General features: G+C 41.4%; 1 protein-coding gene across 7 annotated transcripts in view; it reads left to right on the forward strand.

Annotated features, from left to right (window-relative positions):
* The first annotated feature begins 41 nt into the window (after positions 1-41).
* The window catches only part of ATG13 (autophagy related 13), a 36,162-nt gene continuing 29,869 nt past the window's right edge, over positions 42-6,334 (forward strand). For 3 of the 7 annotated variants that reach the window (XM_037166112.2, XM_053672974.1, XM_053672975.1), the window contains exon 1: positions 43-375. The gene's annotated coding sequence lies outside the window, so the exon portion shown is untranslated. Of the gene's footprint in view, positions 376-731; positions 848-6,334 lie in introns of all 7 variants that reach the window. The other 4 variants (XM_053672972.1, XM_053672973.1, XM_053672976.1 and 1 more) reach the window with 4 other exon arrangements.

The raw sequence follows: 6,334 nt of genomic DNA on the forward strand, positions 1-6,334 counted from the left end.
GCGGAGGTTACACAGATGTATTTCCTCCGTAGCCCTCTTCCTCCCCCTCCTTCACCCTAGCGGATGAAAACAAACACTAACGATGGCGGCGCCGGGAAGCGACCGGCTGCTGGGCTTGAGGCAAGAGTGACTGCTTGAGCTTTAAAGAGCTCCGGTCGACGTGAGTGCGCCAACTCACTCAGTCTTTAGAGCGAATACTTGGGGGCCTGAGAACCAAGAGCCTCCTGAGGCGCGAGACGGTGTCTGTCTGCGACCCGGGCTAGCAGTGTTGCCCCGGAGCGCGGAGCCCTCTGCCGGGAGGCGCAGCTGGCCGGCCCCAGGCCCCGGCCACCGTAATGAGAGCCCCGAGCCACTCTTTGGGTCGCAGCTTTGCAGGTACTAACTTTAGAGGGGTACCCCCAGATATCTCAGCGCCCCCGGGTGGGAGGCTATGGATCTGCGGCCTGTCGCGTCCCTCCTTGGGAAGCTGAAGCGGACTAACTGCAGTTAGGTCCCCTGAGCTTTTTTTGCGAAGTCGCGTTGGTGTAGGTGACCTCGACCCCTGATTTTACCCAGTCTTTACTAAGATCCCAGAACTCTGGTCTCTACTTTCTCAGTTCTTTGGATTGAGTTCTGAAGGTTTTTGGAGATAATTTTGGGTTCATAACTGCGGGGTTGGGTACCAGTATGAGTCAGGTAGGTTTTCTTGCGATCCAGATTTTCTGAGTGCCAACTATGTACTCCGTGTGTAGGTGAGGGTGACTCTTGACTAGTGAAAAAAGGGACCCAAGGTTCACGACTGTCTTCTCACTGGCAGTGGAACGGCTTGTGGAAACCTGAGATCCATTGCCATTAAATAAATCTCTGGGTAAGTGGCTAAGCACCTTCTTGGGGTCATCACTAACTCAGTTTTCACTTTCCCAGTCAGTTCTCAGTTTGCCTGGTCGGTTCAGCGTAGCACTTCTCTTTCAGCATTTTTTCTTCTGCTGGGCATCCCTCCGCCAGAGAGCCAGCTAGGGACAGAGCTAGGGAGAAGGAACATGAATGAATGAATATTAAAAAAGAAAAGTACCCATTTTCTTATTCTTAGTTTAAAACTCATCATCTAAGTTGGTAGAATGAATTAAACATCTTCAATGGGAGTTGTGCAATAGTAAGAACCAGTAGAACCTTCCCTTGCACTAAACTTCCAGGCTTTTGTGTGTTTTATGAATGTTTTTTTCCATGTGTGGGTATTGTGGCTGCAACTAAATTACAAGTTTTTTGTTTTCAACTCCATTTTTACCTGAACAGAAGTCTTATAAATGCTCGTGGAATGGAATCCTGAGTTAATATATTTTTTAGAGATTTTATTTATTTACATTATAAACAGAGGAAGGGAAGGGAGAGAGAAATATCAGTGTGCAAGAGATAGATCTACCGGTTGCCTCTAGCACGCCCCCTACTGGGGACCTGGCCTGCAACCCAGGCATGTGCCCTGACTGGGAGTTGAAAGGGCGACCTTTTGGTTTGCAGGTCAGCATGCAATCCAGTGAGCCACACCAGACAGGGCAATATTTGTTTTTCTTTTAAAATCCTTGAACTTTATTGTAGAAGAAGTGGATAATTACATGCATAACATTGTGGTTGAAGAGCTGCTTAGATTACAGAGAATGAAGAGTACACTTAAAAAATTCCTGCCCTGGTCAGGTAGCTTAGTTGGTTAGAGCATTGCCCAGATACGAGATAATCCTCGACCTTTTGGGACCATGCTCCAACTAACTGAGCCACACTGGCCAGGGTCATGCATGGTTTTCATAGAGGAAAGGATGCATGGAGTTGCTGGTCCTCGCTTACTCTTTTTCAAAATGCGGAGACCAATAAAAACTGCAAGTAGTCCTTGATGTGATAAAGGCAGTATAGCTAGGAATGATGCAAGGGAGGTTTGCCCAGAGGGAAATTAAGAAACTTTTCTTAAAGTTTGGGTTTTAAGTCTTAAAAGGATTTTTAAACACTTAAAATGGATATAAAATTAATCTTAAATCTTTAATAGGATTTTAAAGGGATTTAAGATGAATTTTAAATAGTGTTTTTAACTGTAGAGTAAATGTGGCCCAGTTTGTTAGAGAAACCCTCTAAATGCCAGTGTAGGTGGCACAGGAAATCTCACTCACCTTAAGATGTCTCCCATCTGCCTTTGGTTACAAGAGAAGGAATAAGGTTTCGAACTACCACTCTTTAGAAAAACAGCTCAACATGCACCATTGACTGTCAGTATTATCTTCTTGGTAAAAGTAAAGGTAAATTAAAAAACTTACGAATTTTTTGAAAAAGAAGAGAAACACCAGTGTGCAAGAGACACATTGATCTGCTGCCTCTTGCATGCCCTCAAGCAGGGAACCTGGCCTGCAACCCAGGCAGTTGCCCTGACTGGGAATCAGAATTGCAGCTCTGGTATGCAGGCTGGCCTTGTAGCTTTTTTTTTTTTTTAATTTATTTACTGACTTGAGAGAGGGAGAGAGAGAGAGGAAAAAAACTCATCCATTTGTTGTTGCACTTATTTATGCATTCATTGGTTGGGTCCTGTAGGAAAATATGGGCCCTGACTAGGGATCAAACCTACAACCTTGACATATTTATTCTCTGAGTTCTCCTTTTGCTGTATCTGATGTTGTTATCCAGTATTCTCCATTTTGTTAGTTTCTAGATAATTTGTGAGTTTGGCTTTTATTTTAGTGTTTATTAAAAGCTTCTTAATGTACATGTGGTTAACTTTTTATTGTATATTTCCAGTTTATTGGGTTATAGGCAATAGTATCTTGGGGAAAATTTTTTTTTTAAGATTTTACTTACTTATCTTTAGAGGGGAAGGGAAGGAGGGAGAGAAACATCAGTGTATGGTTGCCTCTCATGCATCCATGCATCCCCTGCTGGGAACTGGCCTGCAACCCAGGCATGTGCCCTGACTGGGAATCGAACTGGGATTCTTTGGTTCACAGGCCTGCATTCAATACACTGAGCTACACCAGCCAGGGTGGGAAAAAATGTTTTAGGTGGGAGAATTTACAAAAGTAAATTCTTTTAAAGAATTTTTTAAATTTTTGCTGATTTTATTGGGTGACATTGATTATATAGGTTTCAGGTGTACAGTTCTATAATATTATCATCTGGAAAATTTATAGTGTACCTTAAACCTGAGAGAAGAATGTGGAAGGTAGAGTTAAATAACTAAGATTTATTGAGGATGTCATATATGGCAAGTACTCTTTATAGGAACTATCATTTAATCTTCACCACAACCCTATGAGTTAGGTGTTATTACTTATTGCCATTTTATAGCAAACAGAAAGACTGAGCAACTTGTCTTATATGCAATTACATATATATTAGATTTTATTACTCAGATCCTCTATATTTTTGTTTATATCTACTTGAGTTCTGATAGAGGTGTATTGAATCTTCAGGAATAGTTTTGGTTTTATCAAGCTCTCCTATTGCCTTTAAGAATTTTTGCTTCATGTATTTTATTGCTATATTGCTTATATGTGAAGGTTTATGGCTATTACATTTTAGAGATTATCATTACTCAGCATCCTTTTAATCTCATTTCATCACTTTTGGCCTATATAAATATTGCTACTTCTGCTTTTTTCCCTCTTTCTTTCTTCTTCCTCTTTTTTAAAAACTGAATATACTTATTTCTTTCAAACTTTCTTTGTAATTCTCTTAGGTAGGAAGATGATTTCAGTTGTTTAAACTTTTCTGTTCTGTTTTCCCATTTGTCTACAAATACATTTTTAAGGTATATTTTATTGGTTATGCTATTACAGTTGTCCCAGGTTTTCCCCCTTTGTCCCCCTCCACCTGGTACCCCCTTCCCTCCAGCATTTCGCCCCCCTCCAGCATTCCCTCTCCTTTAGTTCATGTCCGTGGGTTGTGCATATGAGTTCTTTGGCTTCTCCATTTCCTATGCTATTCTTAACTTCCCCCTGTCTATTTTGTACCTACTGATTATGCTTCTTAATCCCTGTACCTTTTCTCATATTCTTCCCCTGCCCCACTGATAACCTTCCCTGTGATCTCTATTTCTATGATTTTTTCTTCCTGTTCTAGTTGTTTGCCTAGTTTTTGTTCTTTAGATTCAGTTGTTGATAGTTGTGAATTTGTCATTTTACTGTTTATAATTTTGATCTTTTTCTTAGATAAATCCCTTTAACATTTCATATAATAACAGTTTACTGATAATGAACTCCTTTAGCTTTTCCTTGTCTGGGAAGCACTTTATCTGTCCTTCCATTCTAAATGATAGCTTTACTGGATTGAGTAGTCTTGGATGTAGAGGTCCTTGCCTTTCATGACTTTGAATACTTCTTTCCAGTCCCTTCTTGCCTGCAAGGTTTCTTTTGAGACATCAGCTGATGGTTTTACGGGAACTCCTTTGTAGGTAACTCTCTGCCTTTCTCTTGCTCCTTTTAAGAATATTTATCTTTAACCTTTGGCATTTTAATTATGATGTGTCTTGGTGTGGTCCTCTTTGGGTCCAACTTATTTGGGCCTCTCTGTGCTTCCTGGACTTCTATGTCTATTTCCTTTGCCAAATTAGGGAAGTTTTCTTTCGTTATTTTTTCAAGTAAGTTTTCAGTTTCTTGCTTTTCCTTTTCTCCTTCTGGCATCCTGTGATTCTGATGTTGGCAGTTCTGGAGATGTCCCAGAATCATCTTATACTCTGCTCATTTTTTTGAATTCTTGTTTCTTCATTCTGCTATGCTTGAATGTTTATTTCTTCCTTATGTTCCAAACTGTTGATTTAAATCCCAGCTTCTTTCCTTTCACTTTTCATTCCCTGTGGATTCTTGTTTATTTCACCTACTGTAGCCTTCATTTTTTCCCTTATGTTTTTGCCATACTCAGTGAATTCTCTGAGCATCCTGAGCACAATGTTTTGAACCTGCATCTGATAGGTTGGCTATCTCCATTTTATTTAGTTCTTTTTCTGCAGTTATGTTCTGTTCTTTCATTTGGTCCATGTTTCTTTGTCTCCTCAATTTGGCAGCCTCCCTGTGTTTGTGTGTACTAGGCAGAGCTGCTTTGACTCCCTGTCTTGGCGTACCTTTTAAGTTGTATGGAGCAGCGCCTTAGGTATTCACCAGGGCAGGGCAACCCACTTCACCACTTTGTGGCATTATGATGGGGGAGGGGTCCGACAGGGGACAGTGTCACTGCCTGGCTCCCAAAGGCTTCCCTGGCATTCGCCCCATCACTTCATCTGCTTGCCATATGTGACTGGCACCCTTCTAGCTATTCCCCTGATGATTATTCCAAGAGTGGGTGGCATTGCATAGTTCTAAGCCCATGAGGGCCCCTTTAAAGGGACTCTCCTGAGAGACAGATAGTTTCTTCTGCTGCCTCAACCCCATTGGTTTTTTTTCCTGTTCTTTCTTTTTTTAGAAGTTTTTTAAGATTTTATTTTTAGAGAGAGAGGAAGGGAGGGAGATGGAGAGGGAGAGCTACATCAGTGTATGGTTGCTTCTCACACACTCCCAACTGCGATATGGCCTGCAACCCAGTCGTGTGCCCTGACTGGGAATTGAACTGGTGACCCTTTGGTGTGCAGGCCGGCACTTAGTCCACTGAGCCAGGGTGCCCTCACTGGTTTTTACAGCCAGAGGTCAGGAAGCTTTTTTTTCCCGGTGCTGGAACCCTGGGCTGCGTCATCTGGTCTTGGACTGGGATCACTCGCTCCTAAGGTTTTTGGGTCTTGGACTGGAATCGATTGCTTCCTCTGATTTTTATCCACCACACGTGAGTGTGTGACTGCCCGTTCTGCTGCTGCCTCTCCGTGCCACACCATATCCTTTCCACCAGCTCCCTGGCTCCCTGCCCCTCCTAACCATCTGGATGAATATGGCTTCTTTAAATCCTTGGTTGTCAGACTTCCATACATTTCGGTTTTCTGGCAGTTGTGGGTGTTTTTTGTTTTGAGGTTAGTTGTTATTCTTCTTGTGGTTGTGTAAGGAGGCGAAGTGTGTCTGCCTACGCCTCCATCTTGACCAGAAGTACAAAGAACTTTCAAAATGGAAAAAGGTTCTTTATATTTTAATAATAACTAGTGCCTGAAAGTGGGGAAATGACTGTTTTGCTCAGTTTGCCCTTGAACTTAACTATTTTTTTCTTAACTGTTCCTAATGTACAATATTGAGCTTTTTAACCCTGAATCCACAACATTAAAAGATTCTGTTAAAAATTGGAAATACTAGAGATACTGTCTAGAGTCATTTTTATATAATCTCTTGTCTAACTATTCAGTTATTTTTTTGAAATTATTTGCCCTTTCCTTCATTTTTTGATGTGTTGCCTTAATTCCTTGTGTAAATAA

This window comes from Artibeus jamaicensis, unplaced genomic scaffold, assembly GCF_021234435.1.
Source record: "Artibeus jamaicensis isolate MK-2021 breed Jamaican fruit bat unplaced genomic scaffold, CSHL_Jam_final contig_797, whole genome shotgun sequence".
Classification (NCBI taxonomy): domain Eukaryota; kingdom Metazoa; phylum Chordata; class Mammalia; order Chiroptera; family Phyllostomidae; genus Artibeus; species Artibeus jamaicensis.